This window comes from Equus quagga, chromosome 6, assembly GCF_021613505.1.
Source record: "Equus quagga isolate Etosha38 chromosome 6, UCLA_HA_Equagga_1.0, whole genome shotgun sequence".
NCBI lineage: Eukaryota > Metazoa > Chordata > Mammalia > Perissodactyla > Equidae > Equus > Equus quagga.
Genome location: NC_060272.1, coordinates 35425995 through 35447588, shown reverse-complemented (window position 1 = coordinate 35447588; position 21594 = coordinate 35425995). Strand labels below are relative to the sequence as shown.

Sequence of the window (21594 nt, the reverse complement as noted above, 5' to 3'; positions counted from 1 at the left end):
GCGGCAGATGTGGCAAATTCCTTGTTCCAGGTCACAGAATGGTAATAGTTGACATTTCTTGAACACTAAGTATTTGCCAGAAATTGACTAAGTATTTTACATGGGTTACATTTAACTCTCACAACTCTATGAGGTAGGAACTATAATTATCTTCATTTTATAAATGAGGAAACTGAGGCATAGAGAGGGTATGTGACTTGCCTATGGACCCAAAGCCAGTAAGTGATAGAGCCAGGAGGGGCTCCAAAGCCTCAGCTTTGACCATCAGGCCATGCTGCTTCCTGACACCTCCCACACATAAAAAGGAAGCTAGACCCATAGGGCCTTTTTGAAAAAGAGAAGATAGCAATTGTAACCCTCAAGGTCATGTGTAAATGTTAGCTGAAAGCTAACTGCATGCATTTCAGGAACAAATATAGGAACATCTGAAATGTGTAAATAACAATAAGATTGCAAAGTAAGAAGGACAATTTGGATTAAAATAGGAAAAGTATAGTACTCTGTTGAGAGGGAGCTGGGGGTGTGTCCCAAAGGAACCTGGGAGGTCTTGTCTAGAGACCCTCACTGCAGTAGAGTTTCTGGAAGCTTCATAACACAGGATGTAAGAAGGGAATGTATGGGGGCTGAGCTGGTCTTCAAATCCAAAATGTAATACCAACATAAGTTTTACATTAAAATGTTTTAAGACATAAATTGTTCTTCACAACAGTTTTTCATTTAAAAAAGGAGTTGCCATATTTCCTAAAATGTTATTTAAGGCCATTTTACATACCAACTAATTGGACTAAATTATTATTTTTTAAGTTGAATTCAGAAAAGCAACTATTTTGCCATTTGGGGAAACTACGTTCATGCCAAATAAGCAGTAATATTTATAGCAGGCAAAAAACTCACCCACAAACTCTTTTGTAATAAAAAAATTTCTCTATTTTGTTATAACTGAACTTAATGTTCATTTCTATTTCCGCTTTGGCCAAATGGTTGGAAATTTGATCTCAGTCCATACAGTGTGGTTTCCTACCTCTACCTTCACCTCCTTTCTGCTTCCCTCTGGCCTAGGTCTGAATTTAGGGTGGCTTACAGGGTGTTGAGGCGTCAGAAAGGCTGGAGGGAGGGATGACATGCACACTAGCATTTGTGATGCATCCTTGTCTCAATCCTGCCTCCAAGCATCATTTTCCTTGTAGGTCGTTGCTGCCTCCCTCCTCATTCACAACCTCAGACCTCTTCTGAGGTTGAGGCTCTCCCACTTTTGTATCGTGTTCTCTCTCTCACGTGCAGGGGATCATTCCATTGGTTCTGTGACAAGGAGTAAGATGAAAGTCTGGGGCCTGTCCCCCCAACACTGCTTCTGCATCCCAGTCATGAAAGCTGGAGATGCTAGAAACTCGCTCCCACTCCAATGGCTGGGGACTCAGATCCACTTTGCTCTTGGATCTTCCAACTACATCTGGGGTTTCTATGATGTCCTGTTCCCCTAGGCATTTGGCTAAAGAAAAGCAGGTCACAGGCTCCTTGCTAGAAACCAGCAATGTCTAAGATCTCTCCATCTGCCTTTTGAAATTCTCCTTCCTCATCCCAGATAATCTTTATCAAGCAGGTGGTAGGAAGTCTTGCTCTTACATCTTTTATGCATTGGTCCAAATCTTTTGTCTATTCCAGGATCTAGGCTTACGAATACCAAAGCCAGGAATACACTTTTACGACTTTGCAATTTCTTCTCTCCCTTGACACTGTGTACAAGAAATTTCCAACTTGCTTGGGCTAAAGAAACAGCCACAGGAGTCGGGGAGGGGGCAGCAATGCAGTAAAACTTACATACCACTCTGCCACAGCTTGGAGAAAGGCACCAGACAAGGAATCAGGACAGTGGGAGTTTGCCCACGTGATCACAGGAGGTCACTTCCTCTCTAGGACGTCGTTTCTCTATCCATATAATGAGGGGTAAGAGGAGACAATTTTCCACATTCTCTTTTGACTCTAGAAACGCTACGTTAACTCATTCTTTTGAAAAATCTTCATCTAGTTCTGGTGCCTTTGAAATTCTGCAATCATATAGTCACAGTAAGTAATATGTGGTGCCATGATCTACACCCCACTCCTACCCATTTGCCATGGAGAAGTAGGACCTGTTGTTCATAATTGAGGCTAATATCTAATTTACATAGCTAAAAAATTTCAGTAACAGATTTGTCTGATGTAACTTAAAAGTTTAGTCTTCTAAAATTTGAGACCTTATATATAAAGGCTTCTCATCACTCTCTTTTAATGTGTTCTAATTAGTAGCAATATTTCTTATTTACTTTCTATGAACTTTTCAGTCTCCTTGTTATTAGAACTGGGAAAAAATTTGAGAAGGTCAATGAGTACCTGAGTGAGAGGTGTTTTACAAAGGAATTACAATTATATCTTATGAATATTTGAAAAGTGACTTGTTTTCAGAAAAATTGGGGACTGTTTTAAACAATGTTTCCAATTTTAAAAATAAATGACATAGTAAAAATCCATCAGCCATGGTCAAGTTTTGACAATGTATTCCAAAATTCAGAGAGAAAAACACCTACGAAGTAATATAATAAAAGAATCATGGCTGGCTTCTAGGCCACTAAGAGAAGTAGAAATGAAGTCATATTATAAATACCACACAATGCTCTAAATCAGTGTGGCAGAAAGTCTATTTATGTTGCCTGCTGGCTCCCTTGTTATTATTTCGTTCTTACTAACATAGTTGGTATGTTAAATATAGTATATGTGCTATAAAACACTAAGGGCATATTTTCAGTTCTCAGACAGCATGACAAGAAAATTCAAATAAAAGTCTAATTTCAGCTTTGATGCCAATTACTCCTGTGACTTTGAGGAAGTCCTTTAACTCCCATTTGCATTAAGAGTTTGAGAAAGTGATTTCTCAGAGTTCTATCAGCCTTAAAATGATTTCATTCTGTATCTTTATCCTTAGTTGTAAAATAGAGACAAAATATTTATTCTATCTATCTTGCAGAGTTGATATGAGAATTAAAGACTTTTTTACCTAATAGTGTCTTTAATTTTGCATTCACGTTATTGTTTGCTTAATACCTATCACCTCAGTAGGCCATTAGCTTCACAAGGGCAGGAAGAGTGTCTGTCTTACCCACTGCTGTATTTCCAGGACCCAGTGCAGTGCCTGGCACATCACAGATGCTCAAGTCATACGTCTGTTGAGTGAGAAGCCAAACATGAGTGTTTACATAGGGTATTGAAAACAGGTGAGCAATATCTTGACCTGCTTTCTCAGAAAAAAATTATAGAAATGTGGCTATGTTTTATATCAACCATTGATGGAAACCAAACTCCTTTTTTAGAAGAGAAATACCCTAAATTAGAGTTGCTTGAAGCATGGCCCACAAACCAGCCACGTCAGCATCAACTGGGAACTAGTTAGAAATTCAAATTCTCTTTCCCCACCCCAGACCTACTGACAGAAACTCTGGGAGTGGAGGCCAGCAACCTTTAGCTTAACAAGCCCTCCAGGTGATTCTGACGTACACTAAAGTTGGAGAACCACCGTCTCAAACAATCTCCTTTACATATCTTCTTTACGTATTACGTGTCCATTCTTTTACTTCTCTCAGATTAGCTTAATAGAGTCAGCCCAAAGTTAAGTTCTCTAGCTTCATTTAGACAATAATAACAATTACATCAACAACACTAATAATAGCTAATGCTTTTTGAATACTTACTATGCTCCAGGCCTTAATTATAACACGTAAGTCTCATACAAACGTATGAAGTAACAAATATTATTCTATCTATTTTATATCTCAGAAAACCAAAATTGTATTAGATTTTCCTATGGTCAATGAGCTAATGTTTCAAATCTCAGTAGCCTGGTGCCAGAGCTGGGCTTTTAACTACTACATGATATAAATTCAGTGCCAAGCTCCTGATTGAAGGGAGACCCCTCATGTTTTAGATCCCAGCCATATAATGAGGGGCACGTGTGAGCAAGTCCATACAGCTGATCCCACTCCACATTCAGAGGATTCAGAAGCACCTTCCCAGGAGATGGGTTATGGGATGCCTAATATTGAGGTCAGATTTTTCCTTAAGAATTATCTTTGGATCTTTTCTCATGCAAGGGTGAAATTGTTTAGTGTTGTCTACATGAACTTTGGTGAGTGCCAAAAACCATGATTATTTTCAGTTTGGCAGAGTTGATACTAATCAGTCATTTCTGGAAATATTTAGAGAACACTATCCATTGTTTCTTGAGATTTATTTTCTCCCTCATCAACCCCAAAGGAGAACTTAGAAAATGGAAGAAAGGAATAAGTTGATGTAGGAAGGGAACTAGAAAGGAAGAATATGTAAGAGGAGAAAGAAAGAAGTCAGATGTTGAGGCCTTCTCCTCTGTCTCTCACCGCCATTGTAGAAAGTCTCAGCTGTGATAAATCAAGAAGGAGGAGGTAGACTGAGACCCGCCTTGTCAGAGAATTATGGCAGAGAAAGTGCAGCAGAGGTGCGAGCAGCTGTACTGGAACTAGATGTGTGGGCCTAGGGAGACCTACTCTACTGGGTGGAAGCAGTCTGAGGCTAAGTGGCACCTGTGGCTGGCACATCTGATACTGAAAAATAAGCAAGGAAGGCAGCAAATGGATGCTGCTCCAAGGCAACAGCTGATGGAGTTCCCAAGGAGAAATTGTGCTAATAGAGCTGGCTGCCACAGGCTTCCTCTGAGAGCTCTCCTCGGGGAGCCTTGCCTTTTCAATACCATCCAGGGTGGTCTCTTCTAGGGGCCAGGTCCACGGCAGTGAGAAAGAGCAGAGAACACTGCTGACTGAGTGCCAACAATGCAAGGCATTTTACTACTCTACAGATACAAATCCAGTTGAACCTCCCAAACTACCTATGGGGTAGGTGGTATTACATCCCCCACTTTACAAATGAGGACATTGTGGTTCAGAGATGTTAATTAACATGTCCAAGATCACCAGCTGGTAAGTAGTAGAGCCGCTCAGCCTTCTGTTTGATTCTATCAGAGCCTGTTTCTTAAAATGATGAGAGGCGGACAGAGAATTTTAGGAAACAGAGCTACTTCCTCAGGCTAAATAGGAAACTCTTGAGTGAGATCAGACCTCTCCAGTGATTTGTTATTGCTCTTTTACGTGATCTTTTTGGAGCTTGATTAGGTCCCTGGTTGGAAATAATCAAACACTAGCTTATGAATTTAAATAATCACTATATGTAATATAATTTCATTATTCATATATATATATATGAATCCTTCTGTTTTGTTTATAAAACTGATCAGTGTTTCCCAAGGGCATCAGTCTGAGGGCAAAACTGAGATCATACTAATCACTTTTCTTTGAATTTCATAGTCACATACCACTAAAGACCCCCTCAACACCACCTCTAATTATTATAGAGTCTCTAAGGATGTCTCACGTGGGCTCACTAACACATCTTCTCATCTACCATGTGGCGTCCACCATTTTCTTCTTTCCTGCTCCTGGCGATGTCAACTGCTGTGTCCGCTCATCCTCACAAGCAGAGATGCTTGAATTGGGTTGACAATTCTCACAGCTGGCCATCTGGTGCCTTTAGAACTGTGGGTGCTGCTGGCACTATTCCCGTGCCGTGGACTGGGTTGACCTACTGCCAAGAAGCATGATCATGCCTGCATCTGGCCACCTGAGACATTCTTACTAGACCACGACCATGGCTAACAACTGTCTCAGAATGTACCTTGCGTTTCCAGAGAAGGAGACATATTTCTTGCGTGGATTTTCCCAACAGTTTGCCACATGTGACCAGACATGTCTGAAATCAATAATGTATATGGCATAGGTTCAAACTGGGACACCCCTGCATGTGCGTGCATGCATGCACACACACACCCCTCACTTTATGGTTAAGTGGTCAGTATTGTTGGAAAGCTTTAAGTACAAGGAAAATCAAGGTTATATAAAATATAAAGTAGTAATGACTGCACTTTCCAATCATGTAATTATACTAATTTATTTTTAATGCTGAGAGACTTGGCCAAGATTAAGGAGGATGAGAAAACCCTATTAGAACAGGACAAATTAAATGAATAGCAAGAAAATGTTCAAAGGGTACGTACTTTTGCTCCTCTTATCACTGATGTTTTCCACAAGAGGCATGAAGCACTTTCTATCAGAATGGAGTATCCTTTGGATGCTCTTATTGGGTATTATGGCCAAGATGTTCTAGAATACCCAAATACCCATTGGGCCAGCTAGCCTCTGCTGTAGGTCCCCTGATATTGATGGAGCAATGCAAACAAGGCAATGAAAGACACAGTATTGTACCTTGATATGCTGAGTCTTGGGTTCTGAACTCCAAGACCAACCTCTAACGAGCTGGACAGGACCAAGCAGAAGACTGCTTTTCCCTAAACTAATAAAAGATAAACATTATGCTAAGTAAAAGAAGCCAGACAAAAAAGGCCACGTATGTATGATTCCATTTATACGAAGTGTCCAGAATGGCAAATACTAGAGACATAAAGTTGATGAGTGATTGCTAGGGGCTGAAGAGAGGGGAAATTGGGAAGTGACTGCTAGTGGGTAAGAGGTTTCTCTTTGGGGTGATGGAAATGTTCTGGAATTAGACAGTGATGACAGCTGCACAACACAGTACTAAATCTACACAATATACTAAATATACTAGTATACAACATGCTAAACACCACTGAATTATACACTGTAAAATAGTACATAAAATTTTATGTTATGTGAATTATATCTCAATAAAATTAAAAAAATAAAGTTTTTGTTAAAGCAGGCCACAAAGGCTATTTTATTTTTTCACTCTGTCCCCCATCCCAAAGTCAAAACTCAGCTCTAGCCGTGCAATGGAAGGAAAGACTAGAATCATGTCTTTCTGCCAACATCAGGGAGAAATGAAATCAGAAAGAAAATAAACAGCAAGAACAAAAAGAAAGTGGAATAAAAAAGAGCATGTTTCCTTCTAGTGTCCAAGACCAAGTTGGCCTGAGCTGGACAGGAGCAGAAGTCTTGGTCTGACTACCAAACTGGAGTGAGAAGACATCAAAAAAGAAAGTGCTGAAACCAAAGCGAGGTCACAAGAGCCTGCATCCTCCCGTAAGTGAGCAGGCCTGGCCCTTAGCAGGAAGAAGCAGAGAGAAGATAGCTAGGCGGATATGTATGGCAATGCTTGTCCCTTAGAAAAGAAATCTTCCATTCAATGTCTTGGCATTAGACAGACAACATCAAAATTCCTCCTCCTTGGGGAGGATTAAAGGGAGGAGAGGGCAGAGGTCGCTTCTTTTCCTCAGAGTCCAAATACACGTTACTAACTGCAGGTAAAATAAATGAAGAACACCCACAGAAAAAAAAATGGTAAAGAAATTGGGACAAAAATAAAACTCACCTCAGTATTTTCTGTTATCCTTTAACCCTTTTCTGTATTCCAGAGGCTGCCATGCTGGGCTCCTTGTATCAGGGAATGGTTGTTAGCAGCAAGTTAAGAAAGCTTCCGGTTTTCAGTAAAAGTGTAGGTCCTGAGGGAACCTGACAGAATTCAGAGTAGAGACAGTGTATCAGAAAGAGTAGATAACGAGTCTCCACTCCACTCCACCCCATAATTCTTCCACTAAATAAAGACTCCCTGAGAGGTAGGAGAAGTGTAGAATTGGAAGTGAAAAGAGAAGAATTTAGATGCTGGTTGGTTTCTGAAACAGACCCTCAGTTTCTTTCCCTCTCATTTTGTATGGTTTTTTTTTTTTTTTGGTTTTTTTTTTGAGGAAGATTAGCCCTGAGCTAACATCTGCTGCCAATCCTCCTCTTTTTTTTTTTTTTAAAGATTTTATTTTTTCCTTTTTCTCCCCAAAGCCCCCCGGTACATAGTTGTGTATTCTTCGTTGTGGGTCCTTCCAGTTGTGGCATGTGGGATGCTGCCCCAGCGTGGTCTGATAGGCAGTGCCATGTCCTCGCCCAGGATTCGAACCAACAAAACACTGGGCCACCTGCAGCGGAGCGCGCGAACCCAACCACTCGGCCACGGGGCCAGCCCCGCCAATCCTCCTCTTTTTGCTGAGGAAGATGTGTGCTAACACCTGTGCCCATTTTCCTCTATTTTATATGTGGGACACCTGCCACAGCATGGCTTGACAAGCAGTACGTAGGTCCACGCCTGGGATCCCAGCCTGTGAACCCCGGGATGCCTAAGTGGAGCACGCAAACTTAATTGCTACACCAACAGGCTGGCCCATTTTTCCCTCCCATTTCTGAGGAACGCCAAGGTAGGGAACAGCAAAGTGTTCTGAATGGGTTTTAGAAAACCTAGAGAAGGGACCTGTGCTCCATTTTATGGGCTTACACCAGAAGATATCTTAGGACGCTCTTGAAGAAATGGCTTCCTCCTGTGTCTCGGTAGTTAGGGTCTTAGTCTTACTGGACCCCACAACCCAGCATGACTTAGAAGAAGTAGGTTGGTTCTTGGAGTAGCACAGAATTGGCTCACAGGGCTCGTGGAAAAGTTAAGACCCTGTGGGAAGGGCCCTATGTAGACAAATTGCAGAGGGCCAGAGGGGGCAAGTGCTATCTCAGAGAGTATAACCTTCAATAGCTGGTCAATGCTCAGTCCTCATCTTACTCAAATTACCAGCACTGTTGATTATAGCTTGTAATTCCCTTCTTCTTGAGGCACTTTCTTCATCTGGTTTCTAGCTTTTGACATTTTCTGGGTTTCCTCCTACCTACCTGATCTCTTTTTCTCAGTCTTCTTTATTGAAACCTCCTCTTTTACTCTATCTGGAAAGCCCAGGGGTTCGGTGGTATCTTTGCTTCCCATCTACATATCTATACTTATTTCTTCTTCTACATTCACTCATTCTTATGGTCAAATGTCATCATATCAGAGAGGGCTTGTCTTGACTAACCTATTTGAAATAGTAGCTCCCACCTGGGAATTCCTGCCCTCACAGGCCCTGAGCTATTTTTCTTCATAGCATTTATCACCACCTAACAGTAAGTACATATATATTTACTTATATAAGTAAGTCTGTATATTTGTGCCTACGAAAGCAGAAACACTGTCTATTCACTGCTATATCTCAGAGCCTGAAACACTGCCTGTCACATAGTAAGCACTAAATAAACATTTCTTGAATGACTAAATGATGGCATGATGTCAGAGGATCCAAAGTCCTCCTCCTTCAAATTCTGGAAAAAAGAGGATGGAATGCCAAATAGATTACAATTGATTTCCCAGTATTGCTGATGAAAATGAACTTGTATTAAAACTAAATTGAACAAGGAAAGTTTTCTCTCTTGCAAATTTGAGTTCTGTTTTGAGCTTCATAATCACTCACAAATAAAATTAAAGTTCAATTGAGAGGTATTTATATAGTACTGAGCAGGTCTCAACTTCTTACTTTTTTAGTCCCAACACACTTGACAGATATAACAAACTTTCATCTGAAATGGTGGCTAGTTTCAAAATAAAGGTTGGGTAGGGTGAGGGGATAGGAATCCCAGAGACTCTCAGATTTCTTAATGAGGATATGTGTGTTTTAAAAAAGCTTAATGATTTTGAGACAACTTGCTATACTGCTTGGGGACACTGGTTTCAGGGTGATAAGATGACTAAGATACCAGGTAAGAATAAAGGCACACCTAAAAATACTTCAAAGTACGCAAGAAAAAAATGTGATGCTGGTTCTAAGAAATAAAAATAGAAAAATTATGGTGGCACTGAAAGAGAAATTTCGCAGAATAGAGAATTACTTTAACAAATGATTTTAGGAGAGAAAAAGACATCGAAAGAAGGTAAAAGTGGGAACAAAGAAAAGTCTTTTGTGGGTAGAGTTTTTAATATACAACATCTTATTTAACGTTAGCATGAGTGAAGAATGAAGAAGAAATGTGAAGATTCCTTAAAGAAGCATTTATTCTACATCCACTCAGGTTTAATAGTGGGGTCAGTGCTGAGGAGACTGAGGCGCCCTCACTGAGGGTCACGATCTTATTGGGAAGGCAGGCAAGACCAAGGACAATGCCAATACAATATCAAGCTACTATGGAGGCTATGTGTGTACATACACACACACATGCAGACACACACACACACAGTGTTCTGAGCATACAGCAGAAGCACCTCTCCCAGCCTTGGGCAGCAATGGATATTGAACTTACTAGCAAAGTCTCCCCAGATGTTACAAAACCTAAGGACAAGGAGGAATTAGCCCAAAAAAGAACGGGGTGTTTAAGGCAGGCTGGGAGTGGAAGAAAGCAGTTCGCAATATTCAATCAAGTACAAAGGTACATAGACAAGAGAGAGCAAATGATTTGGCAGCAGAAATTCCAGCAGAAGTACAAGCTCCTGGGTTGGCTGACACCATGGCTGAATTCCCCCTAATGAGTGGCCTGCCTGCCCACACCTTCAGCTGCTCTTTAGTGGCAAATAGGAGAAAGATGAAAATGACCAGACTCTTGGCATAAGGAAAGCTGTCTGGGGGTGAGGGTTAGAAAAAGACAGAAGGAAGGTAGTAGAAACAGATAGATATTGGTTATAAAATCATGTGCTGTGTGACCTCAAGGGACGGCGGTTTAGGAAAATTACAGGATCTGCTTAAATAAGAAAGGTGGAATGAATATTATAGTTCTAGCAAGAGAACACCTTTATTAGGCAAAGGTTTGCCATGTACAAGGTTTAAAGCTGCAAGAGCACAGGGGATGTTAGATACTCCCAGTGGGTTTGGCATCTCCCATCTCAGAGTAGGACACGCAGGAGTATACAACGTGGCCCTCTCAGCTTCTGGCTCTGGGATATGTGGATCCTTCCCAGAGTCATTCTAAGGGCACTGCAAGGAAAAGTAGAAAAAGAGACTGTCTTGTCAATACCACCCCCTGGTATCTTTGGCAGGTGATGTCACATTGCAGTAATGTTTAAATACGTATGGATGTGTATTTGCATGACTGTGGCTCACGACATGAGGAATCAAGTAAACCTAGGCAAGTCTGTCAAAATAAGGGACAACAATATTGCAAGTGGAAGAATGGAGGAAGTGTATAGTTCCTGGGCATACAATTTAAAGGGGAGGAAGAAACAAAGAGAATTGGGAAAATAGAAACAAACAAATGGAAAAGAACCTAATGGTGGGGAGAACTGGAAGTTGCTATAGAAAAGAGGGCAAAGTCCATTAAGCCTTTTCTGCTGCCAGGTCTCCGCCAAGCCACCTGTCTTACGGCCTCTGGAGCAAGAGGCAAACAGAAGGAGATCTGTATGCCTGCACCAGTGGAAGGAGGATTAGGAATGATGAATATAGAATTGTTTTATAGTTTAATGAGCCTCTCTTTCAACTTTAGGGAGACACTGACAACGTGTGGCAACAGTGGAGAAAAGATTTTTGAATGCATAAGAGCAACTGATGTAAAAATGTACTAACTACCCACTTCTCGCCTTTATTCCCTGAAATCCATGTCTCCAGGCAACACATCTTTCCTGAATGCACACCTACAGAACCAGCCACAAGCAGGATGACTATCTAGATGTCAGACAGCACTTTGGAATCCAAAATGATCTCAGTATTTCCCTCTCTGGTTCACCAATCTGGCTCTCTTCCTGGGTCTCCTCCCAGAAAATGTCACTATTATCTAGTTGTATAGGCAAGAAATGTAGAAACTGTTGCTGTTCCATTGGTTCAATCCACACACCCAGCCAACACTTAAGTGCCTTTCAACAGTCATTTAATGCTCACATCAGCCATATAAGGTTTATAATTTTATACCCATTTTATTTTATTTTATTTTTGCTAGGAAAGATTCACCCTTATCCAACATGTGTTGCCAATCTTACTCTTTATTTCCCTCCCCAGAGCCCCAGTACCCAGTTGTAAATCCTTCTAGTTCTTCTATATGGGCCACCGCCACAGCATGGCTACCAACAGATGAGCGGTGTGGTTTTGTGCCCAGGAACCAAACCTGGGCAGCTGAAGCAGAGCACACCAAATTTTAACCATTGGGCCATCAGCTACTTAGCGCTAAGCTAGTTAGTGATAAATGAAATACAAGACATGCAAAACAGCTTTCATTGTACTCAGAATAAAAGTCAAAAGATTCTTTAAATGGCCTCCAACAACTAGCCTCTAGACATCCCTCCTTGCTTATCTCCTACTGCTTTCATCCTCCCACTCCCTGTTCCAGAGTCTAACCATTTTGCTGGTCCAGGAATTCAAACTAAAGCTCCTAGCTTGGCACCTGCTGGCTCCTCTTCCTGGAAATATCTCCCTGCTGGGTCCTCATGCTCCTTCACAGATTCTTCTCTGTGTCACTACATTAAAGATGCCCACTCTGAGTGCCCTCTCTAGGACAGCAGCTGCCACCCAGTGCTCCCTTTCCCCTTTCCCAGGTATATTATTCTTCAGCACATTCATCAGCACCTAAAGTCTATCCCAAAGGCAGGACCTTTGGCAACTGTGTTCACTCTGTGTCTTTGGTACCTAGAATATTTATTGCTATGGAATGGACACTTTATAAATATTTGATAAACATGAATTCAACCTGGCAATTGCCTCTTAGATCCATCCTGTCTTCTCCACTCCCACTATTTTGCCTTACCTCAGGTGGTCTTCATAGCTTGTCAGGATTATTCCATGACCTTAAATGATGTTAAATCATCTCCCTACTTCCAGTCTCTGTTCACTCAAATCCATTATTCATCTCTGAGTTGCCCAGGCTAAATTAGGCCACCCATGGCACCCTGGACATGCCTTTATTAAAACCCATACCATATATGACAACAGACTTTCTTGAGGAACAGAGTGTGTCTTGTTCATCAGTTTGTCTCTAGCACTTAGCCCAGTGTACAGCACAGAGAGTCATTCAATAAATATTTGTTGAGAGAAAGAATAACTGTCTGCAACAACAGTATTCCCAACAAATGCAGAAGTAGTCCTGTAGAACTGATCTGAAGAGCAACCTCAGTGCCTGTTGAAACTCTGGGCCTCATCACGTTAAACATGAAAGTGATACTATTGCTTCAACTGTGTAGCCTTTCAAGATCAAATACAAAAAAGATACACTTTAGAAGGAACGAAGGAAGGGAAGAAGGAAGAATTCCCGAATTAGAAGCTTTCAACTTTGGGCACTTTGACCTGCTTCTCCTGCGCTGACCATCTCTCCTTCATAATCATCATGCCCTCAGTGTTGCGAAACTACCTCTCCTGCTAGGGCCACGTCCCCAGGTGTTTCCATGGCCACACCTTGCATTCGAGGTCACTAGTGCAGCATCATAGCCACTCCCCCTACTGAGATAGAGGCTGAGGGAGAGAACAGAGAATCCTGGGAGAGACAGAGAATTTGGGGAGAGAATGGAATTCTGTGGAAAAGAACAGAGCATTTTGGGAGAGAACTGAGGATTCTGGGAAAGAGAAGAGAAATGTGGGAGAACATAGAGGATTGTGGGACAGCACAGAGAAGTCTGGGTGAGCACAGAGAATTGTGGGTGTGCACAAAGGATTGTGGGAGAAAACAGAGAATTGTAGGTAAGAACAGAAAATTGTGGGAAAAGGAGGCAATTTCAGGAAAGAAAACATTGTGGACAAAGAATTCATAGGCTGCTCTCCTACCAGCCTTTCCCACAGGATCCACCCTCCTCAGTTCTGGCCACGCCTTCACAGTCTGTCTGAGTCATGCCCCTCCCTCCTAAGCCGGGATGTCTTTGCTCCTTCTTGACCCCCCCTCCCCCACCGCCGCCCCACAACTCCTCCAGCTGAGATACCAGGGGCAGTTAAGCATGGCCATACCCCAGCACTCCATCACAGCCACTGAGAATTCTGGGAGAAACATGGAATTGTGGGAGAAAACAGAGGCATTGGGGAGAGAGAATTGTGGGAGAGAAGGGAGACTTGTGAGAAAGAACAGAGACTTGTGGGTAAGAACAAAGAATTGTGGAAGAGGCAGAGCCTTTGGGCAGAGACAAGGAATTGTGGTAGATACAGATAAATGGCCTTCTGCGCTTCACCTGGGCCCTCCTGTAGGGGCCATATCCCCTCCGTTATGGCTACGCCCCTGCACTCCGTCTGGACCCGGCTCCCTCGTGCCCCCCACCCCACTCTCTTTGGAATTGACAACTGCCCAGCCCTGCGCCTGTGCTTCTTCACGGCCACGCCCAACCTTCTGAGGCCATGCCCCTCGGCTCTGCAGGGCCAGGATTTTCCTGGCTGAGACACACCCTTCTCCCCTGTCTATCATGCTTCTCTTTTCCAGACCAATCCTCTGTGCTTGGTCCTACCGCAGTCTCCCAGGCAACGTGGTTTTCGTTCCCTCCCGGATGCTCCCTATCTCCTATTGCCCTCTTGTGGTGGTCAGGGTGGGTCCTCAGATCTCAGCTGTGGGCACACCCATGCCCTTTGGGACTCGCTCCCTGTGCTCCATCGTAACCACGCCCCCTCCGGCCCACCACACCCCTTCTGTAAGGCCACGCCCCTACCGGCTGGGCCTTCGCAAAGGCGCTCTCTCCTGACTACGTTCCTTCCCTCACTCTCCTTTCCTTTCCCACCGAGACCGCCTTCCTGGGTGGCCCCTGTGCTCGTCCAGGGTCACTCCCTTCCCACTATAACCACAGCCCATTCACTCAGCCTATTCATGCTCCTCTTGTCCAGCCACGCCCCTTCTTTAGTCTCTGCCACACGCCTCCAGACAGGGCCATCCCTTTCTCTCTGAGCCCGCCACGACCCTGCACTCCATCAACCCCACATCCCTGCAATGCACCGTGGCCCCGCGCATCCAGTCCCTGCAAAGCTCGTTGTGCCCTGTCCCAGCTCAGCCCACTGTGAAGGGCCGCGCTTCCTTTTCTTCAGAAACCCTGGAGCGGGCAGGGCCTCCAGGTCTCCTGAGAAACCCACTCAGACCCAGAGCTTAGCTCCAGCAGCATTTGTAGAGTGAAAATTGAAGCTTGTGGACCCATGATCCTTGCCTCAAAAACGACTTTCTTCAGGTTTCTCCCAGCTCCAAACACCACGACTTGATAAACAGAGACTGGATTGTTCAGTGAGGTAACACAAGTGGTGGATGCGTTATGGAAGGTGTTCCCTCCCTCCTGCGATTTTTCATATCCGCTAAACCCGTGTTCCTTCCAGCTGGGTTTCATGTCCTCTAACCCAACTTGTGAACCGTGTTCCTTCTGGCTCATTAGCGGACCTTAAGTGTTAGGCAGATATGTGGGGTAAGCACATTCCTCTACTTCCTGAGTCTCCTCCAGATGACCTCTCCTAGGCACCTAGTGCCCTGCTGCTGTCTAGGGCCTGTCAAGACAACACCACACTTAGACTGATCCTATGGTTGCAGCTCTGAGCTCTGAGATTACTTTGCTATCCTTACTCCTTCCATTTACAACTCTGCTTCCGCAATAAAGTGGAACCCCCCCCCCCCATCAAGGGGTTAAAACCAGCTTTCTTTCTGTTCAAAAATCTCTGAACAATACTTAGAAATAAACTTAACTAAGGAGGTGAAAGACTGTCGTTTTTTGTAAGGTGAAAACTATATTGGTAAACTTTATAGGTAAAAACTATAAAGCGTTGATGAAAGAAATTTAAAAAGACACAAATAAATGGAAAGATATTCCATATTCATGGATTGGAAGAATTAACAGTTAATTGCCTATACTACCTAAAGCAATCCACAGATTCAGTGCAATCCCTAACAAAATCTCAATGGCTGTTTTTTTTTTTTTTTTACAGAAATAGAAAAAGAAAATCCAAAATTTACATGTAACCACAAAAGACCCAGAATAGCCAAAGCAATTTTGAGAAAGAAGAACAAAGCTGGATGCATAGCACTTCCTGATTTCAAACAATGTTACAATGTTACAGTAATCAACAGAATGGTGCTGGCATAAAAAGATGCATAGACCAATGGAACAGAATAGAGAGTCCAGGAATGAACCCATTCATGAACTGTCAACTAATCTTTGACAAAGTTGCCAAGAATACAAAATAGGGAAAGAATAGTCTCTCCAACAATACGTGCTGGGAAAACTAGATATTGACATTCAAAAGAATGAAACTGGGCCCTTATCGTACAACATACACAAAAATTAACTCGAAATGGATTAAAGACTTATACGTAAGACTTAACTGTAAAACTCCTAGAAGAAAACACAGGAGAAAATCTTCTTGACATTGGCCTTGGTGATAAATTCTTGGATATGACACCAAAAGCACAAGCAACAAAAGCAAAAATAGACAAATGGGATTACATTAAACTAAAATGCTTCTGCACAGCAAAGAAGACAATCAACAAAGTGAAAAGACAACCTGCAGAATAGGAGAAAATATTTGCAAACCATACATCTGCAATGGGGTTAATATCCAAAATACGTAAGGATCTTTTACTACTCAATAGCAAAACAGCAACAGCAACAACAACAACAACAAAACATCCAAATAACCCAATTTAAAAATGGGCAAAGGACCTGAATAGACATTTCTCAAAAGAGGATATACAAAGGCCAATGGGTGTATGAAAAGCTACTCAACATCACTAATCATCAGGGAAATACAAATCAATACTACAATGAGATATTACCTCACATTTGTTAGGACGGTTATTATTAAAAAATAAATAAAGATAACAAATGTTGATGAGGATGCAGAGAAAAGGGAACCCTGTGCACTGTTGGTGAGAATGTAAACCAAAGCAACCACTATGGAAAACAGTATAGAAGTTCCTCAAAAAATTAAAAATAGAACTACCATATGATCCAGCAATCTCACTTGTGGGTATATTTCTAAAGAAATTAAAATCAGGATCTCAAAGAGATATCTGCATTCCTATGTTCATTGCAGCACTATTTACGACAGCCAAGACAATGTCCACTTATGGATGAATAGATAAAGACAATGTGGTATTTACATACAATGGAATATTATTCAGCCTTTAAAAAGAAGAAAATTCTGCAATTTATGAAAACATGGATGAACCTGGAGGACACTGTGGTGAGTAAAATAAGCCAGAGACAGAAGAACAAATACTACATGATCCCACCTACATGAGAAATCTGAAATAGTCAAACTTATAGAAGCAGAGAGTAGAATGGTTATTACTAGGGACCAGGGGGAGAGAGAAATGAGGAAGTGTAAGTCAAAGGGCACAAAGTTTCAGTTATACAAGATGAATAAGTCCTAGAGATCTACTCTACAGCATAGTGCCTATGGTTAACAATATTGTATCGTATACTTAAAAATTTTGCCAAGAGAGTAGATCTTATGTTGTGTTCTTATTAAATAAATAAATAAATAGGGTGGGAGGAAACTTCTGGAGGTGATGGATATGTTTAGGGCCTTGATTGTGGTGATGGTATCATGAGTGTATACTTACCTCAAAACTCATCAAGCTGTGTACATTAAATATGTACAGCTTTTTGTAGATCAATCATACCTCAATAAAGTGGTTTAAAAAAAAAAGAACTTCACCAAGGATCCAGAATAATTGTCATTGAGAAGGGTATTTTCTCAAAATCCTGCAATAAAATAAATTTGATTCTTGCCCTCAAACTCCTTTCCTCATCTTTTTCCTTTGGCTTCACGAAACAGAAATGGAACACAAAAATGTGATGAATGGAAATATCATTATGTTTAATGTTGTTCTCCTGGAATGGTTTGCTTTTTAGAAAAATATTATTAAATAGCTAACAAAACATGCCAAAAGGCAAAACATTAATTTAACTCAGTTCAATTGTCTAATACCTGTATACAATTCAAGCTCTTCATGACATTACAACTTTACTCCCTGAAATTCATGTACCCTCAATTTCAAAACACAATACTCTTATGCCTTCTTTGGGTTTCAGAAACCACTCCTCTACTGCATTTTAGTGATTATACTTTTTTCCTTTTTGCTATCTTGTATGAATCATGTAGACAAAAGGGTATATATTGTACATATATGTACATGTTTATTTAAATCTTGATAAAAACTATAAAACAAAGAAGAAGTCTCTGAACAGACTTTCCTGGGGAAAAAGCCCTTTCCATTAGCCACTCAGTCACTTATTCATTCAAAATCATATTTATTGAGTACTATGCATGTTCCAGTCACAAATAAGAGAAGCCTCAAGGAGCTTATAGCCTGAAGTTTCCCAAGCTTGGCTTTGGATAAAACAAGAAATGACTAGAAAGTTAATGAAGGTATGGTAATGGGTCAAGAGGCGGAAAAGGACCTGGTAATCACAGATCTTCTTGATCCAATCAGTAGGAATATTTTTGAATAGCAAACATAGGAAGCCACTTTTATAGTGCTTACTACAGTCATTTATACAATAAATTCTCAGTCTTCACTGAATGTTGATAAAAAGAAACAGCAGCTTTGATGAAGAAACACTAGTTGTGAGATCTGTACAAGTGTTAATAGCTAAAGCTCCAAATGTTGAAAGCAAATTGTTTTTTAAAAATAAATCAGAGTGTATTCAACATTATCACTATTATAATGCTGCTTTCAATCATTTGCTTTGTTAAGTGTGGAGAGAAAGGGGTGTAGTTACAGTCTGCTAGTGGAAATTGAACTGGATAGAGTGATGGGAGAGTATCACTAAGGTGAGCTTCATCGATCATGTGCATGATGGTAGAAGAAAGGTTGAGACTTCTGTCTTAGATTATCTTCTTTATCATTTCTCTCACTCAGGCATTTGACAGACTGTGCAGATGACAAGTGGAAGTTACACTCTCTAAAACACGTATGTCATACTGAGGTTGGATCCATGTGCTCTGGAAACTAGATGACCAGTAAAAAGTTAATATTCTACCTTTAAGTCAAGAAGCTACATTGGTACTCCCTTAGCATATTAGTTTTCTATTGCTACATAACAGCATCCTACTAATTTAGTGGCTTAAAACAACTTAATTTTTTCATTTCACAGTGTTAATGGGTCAAGAGTCTGGGAATAGCTCAGCTGGGTCTCCTCAGGGTCTCCTTAGGTTGCAATCAAGGTGTCTGCCGGGCTCTGATCTTTTCTGAGGCTCAGGGTCCTCTTCCAAGCTCACTGGTTATTGGCAGAATTCAGTTCTTGTGGCTCTAGGACTGAGGCATTCAGCAACTAGAGCGCGCTGCCCAGTCTTCTGCCACTGCCCTCTCCACATCATGGCAGTTTGCTTCTTCAAGGCCAAAAGGAGAATCTCTCTGACTTCTTTTAAGGGCTCACCTGTTAAGGTCAGGTCCAGGATCATCTTCCTAATTTAAAGTCAACTGATTAGAGACTTTAATTATATCTATAAAATTCCTTCACAGCAGTACCTAGATTATTGTTTGAATAACTGGGATAATATGTACATACTAGGAGTCAGGAATCTTGGGGGCTATCTTGGAATTCTACCTTCTACACATGAAATGGAAAACATTTCCTTATTTAAATGTTTGTTCCTACTAATGTTTCTGCTGAGATTCTTGAGGATCTAAGAATTGCCTTTCACAATTTTAATTTTGGGGGAAATGTTATCTTCTCAAAACTCGTGCAGAGAACAGTTGCTCTTCTTGGCCACTTTGGATACACTTCAAATCGAAGGAACTTTATTTTTTTAATAGATTTTCTATGACAAACTGCGGGAAATTGTGTGGAAAATAAGACCGGTTAGTTGCAAGAAATGTAGATCATGAAAGAGACTCCACAAGAAGAGGTCAAGGTACCACTAATTAAGAAAAGATTGTGTTGAATAGCCAGTCACCTGGATTAAATTAAGTCCATTTCCTTGGATACAAGGCGCCTGGACTCTGACAACCAGTCTGTTCTAGAATCCCTGTGTGCCTTTTCAGTAACCCACAGAAAATTTGGTATTCAATAGTTTGAGTCCATAAATCCATTAAAAAAAATAAGAATGCACATTACTCTCTGGGAGGTCTGTTTGTTCTAATGAGCAAAGAATAAAATAATTATCTTACACAATGCTGCAGGTGTAGGATGGAAGAGCAACTTCAATAACTCTATGTGCCATTGATGATAGGTCTCCAGTGAAAGAACATTTTTAGATCTCTCTTTTCTCATAGTTTCTTTTCTTGTAAAGTAGCTGATGCCAAAATTAGTTCAACTGCTCTTTTTCGGGGCCTTCAAAAACTGCAGTCATGTTATTGGTTCTTTTGTTTAATACATTCTATCCATATGTTGCTGGCTGGCCTATTCAGAGCTCAAACCTTTGTGTAAGCCCTTGGGAAAAGATGTGTGGCCTCAATTTTGAGTCAGACAGTGCGGTTTCTCTACTTGACTCTGTCTTTGACTTATGTTAAGTTTCTTTGGTTCAATTTTTAAATGCCAATAAAGGTGAAAATATCAATGGTGTTCCAAAACTAATTTTTTTTTGTCCACAAGAAATTGTGAAGTCCTTAAACTATGAAGTCTAGTTGAGTAGCATTATTCAAAGATGCATCTGTGTCTTATGTTTTAAGCCACATGCAGAAATGGATTCCTTTGTAAATGATGATTGTCCTGTCAATAGTTTACAAAATGCCAGCTGCTCAAGTAAAAAAAACAAAAACAGAGCAAAACTTGGCCCTGAACTTGAAAAAAATTAAAAACAGAAGGTTTTTAAAAATGAAAGCAGTTTCATTGAATTAATCAACAAGTAAATCGAAAAACAATAAAAATTAATTTAAAACACTTCTGAGTTCTAGAAATACGGTTGCTAACTGCCTTCTCCTCCCCACCCCTCAGCAGATGATTTACCTTACTTTGCTGGGAAAATAGACCACCCCAGGCAGAATCGCTTCAACTCACTTCCCAAACCTTCACTGCACACTTACCTGCTGGTGCTCCATGAATGACTGTTGGAAGAGGAATGGATGGACGAATGCAGATCCCCATTTTTGATTCCTTTACTTTTGTCAAGTAGAAGACATCCTCTCCACTTGCTTAACTAAGCCTTTGGAGACCAAGTCCTTCATCTGTGCTTTGGCCCCTTCCTCCAAGGCAGTTCTTGGATCCTCCTTCATCGGGGACCTGGCTCCATCAGTTGATCCTTCTCTCATATAACTTCCATCTCTCTTGGCTCTTTCTATTTTTCCATTAATAAGTAAACATGCTTCAACTCTTTTCTCTGATGGGTGTTTGTGTCTATATACACATGTGTATATATTATTACATGTACACACATACAAATATATGTCACAATTTATTTAGACATTCCCTTGTTGATAGCCATTTGGTTTGTTACCAAATTTTTGCTCTTATAAACATGTCCTTGGCTCCTTGCATGCAAGTGTGACGGTTTCTCTAGAGCAATGGTCCTCAAGGATCCTATCCCAGACCCATTAAGATAAAATCTTCAAGGCTGTTTCTTAAAAGCCTTGCAGATAACTCTAATGAGCAGCTTCAGTTGAGAACTATAGCTGTAGGGTAAGAAGTAGAAAATCTGAGTAAGAGGACATGCACATTTCATGCTTTATCACATATTGTACAATTACTCCCCAAAGTAGTTGTACCTATTTTATATCCTATCAGTATGGTAAGACTTTTTCTGCTTACTTGTTACCATGTGGTATTGTCAGAATTTTCATTTTTCTCAATCCAGGTGTGAAATTGTATTTTATATTATTTTTGTTTTGATTTACCCCGAGTACTAGTGAGGTGGAGCATCTT

At 41.1% G+C, this 21594-nt stretch overlaps 1 protein-coding gene across 1 annotated transcript in view; it reads right to left on the bottom strand.

Annotated features, from left to right (window-relative positions):
* KLF12 (KLF transcription factor 12) overlaps positions 1 to 21594 on the bottom strand; it is a 470708-nt gene that overhangs the window by 7437 nt on the left and 441677 nt on the right. The window contains exon 10 of the transcript XR_006889121.1: positions 7402 to 7541. The gene's annotated coding sequence lies outside the window, so the exon portion shown is untranslated. The remainder of the gene's footprint in view (positions 1 to 7401; positions 7542 to 21594) is intronic.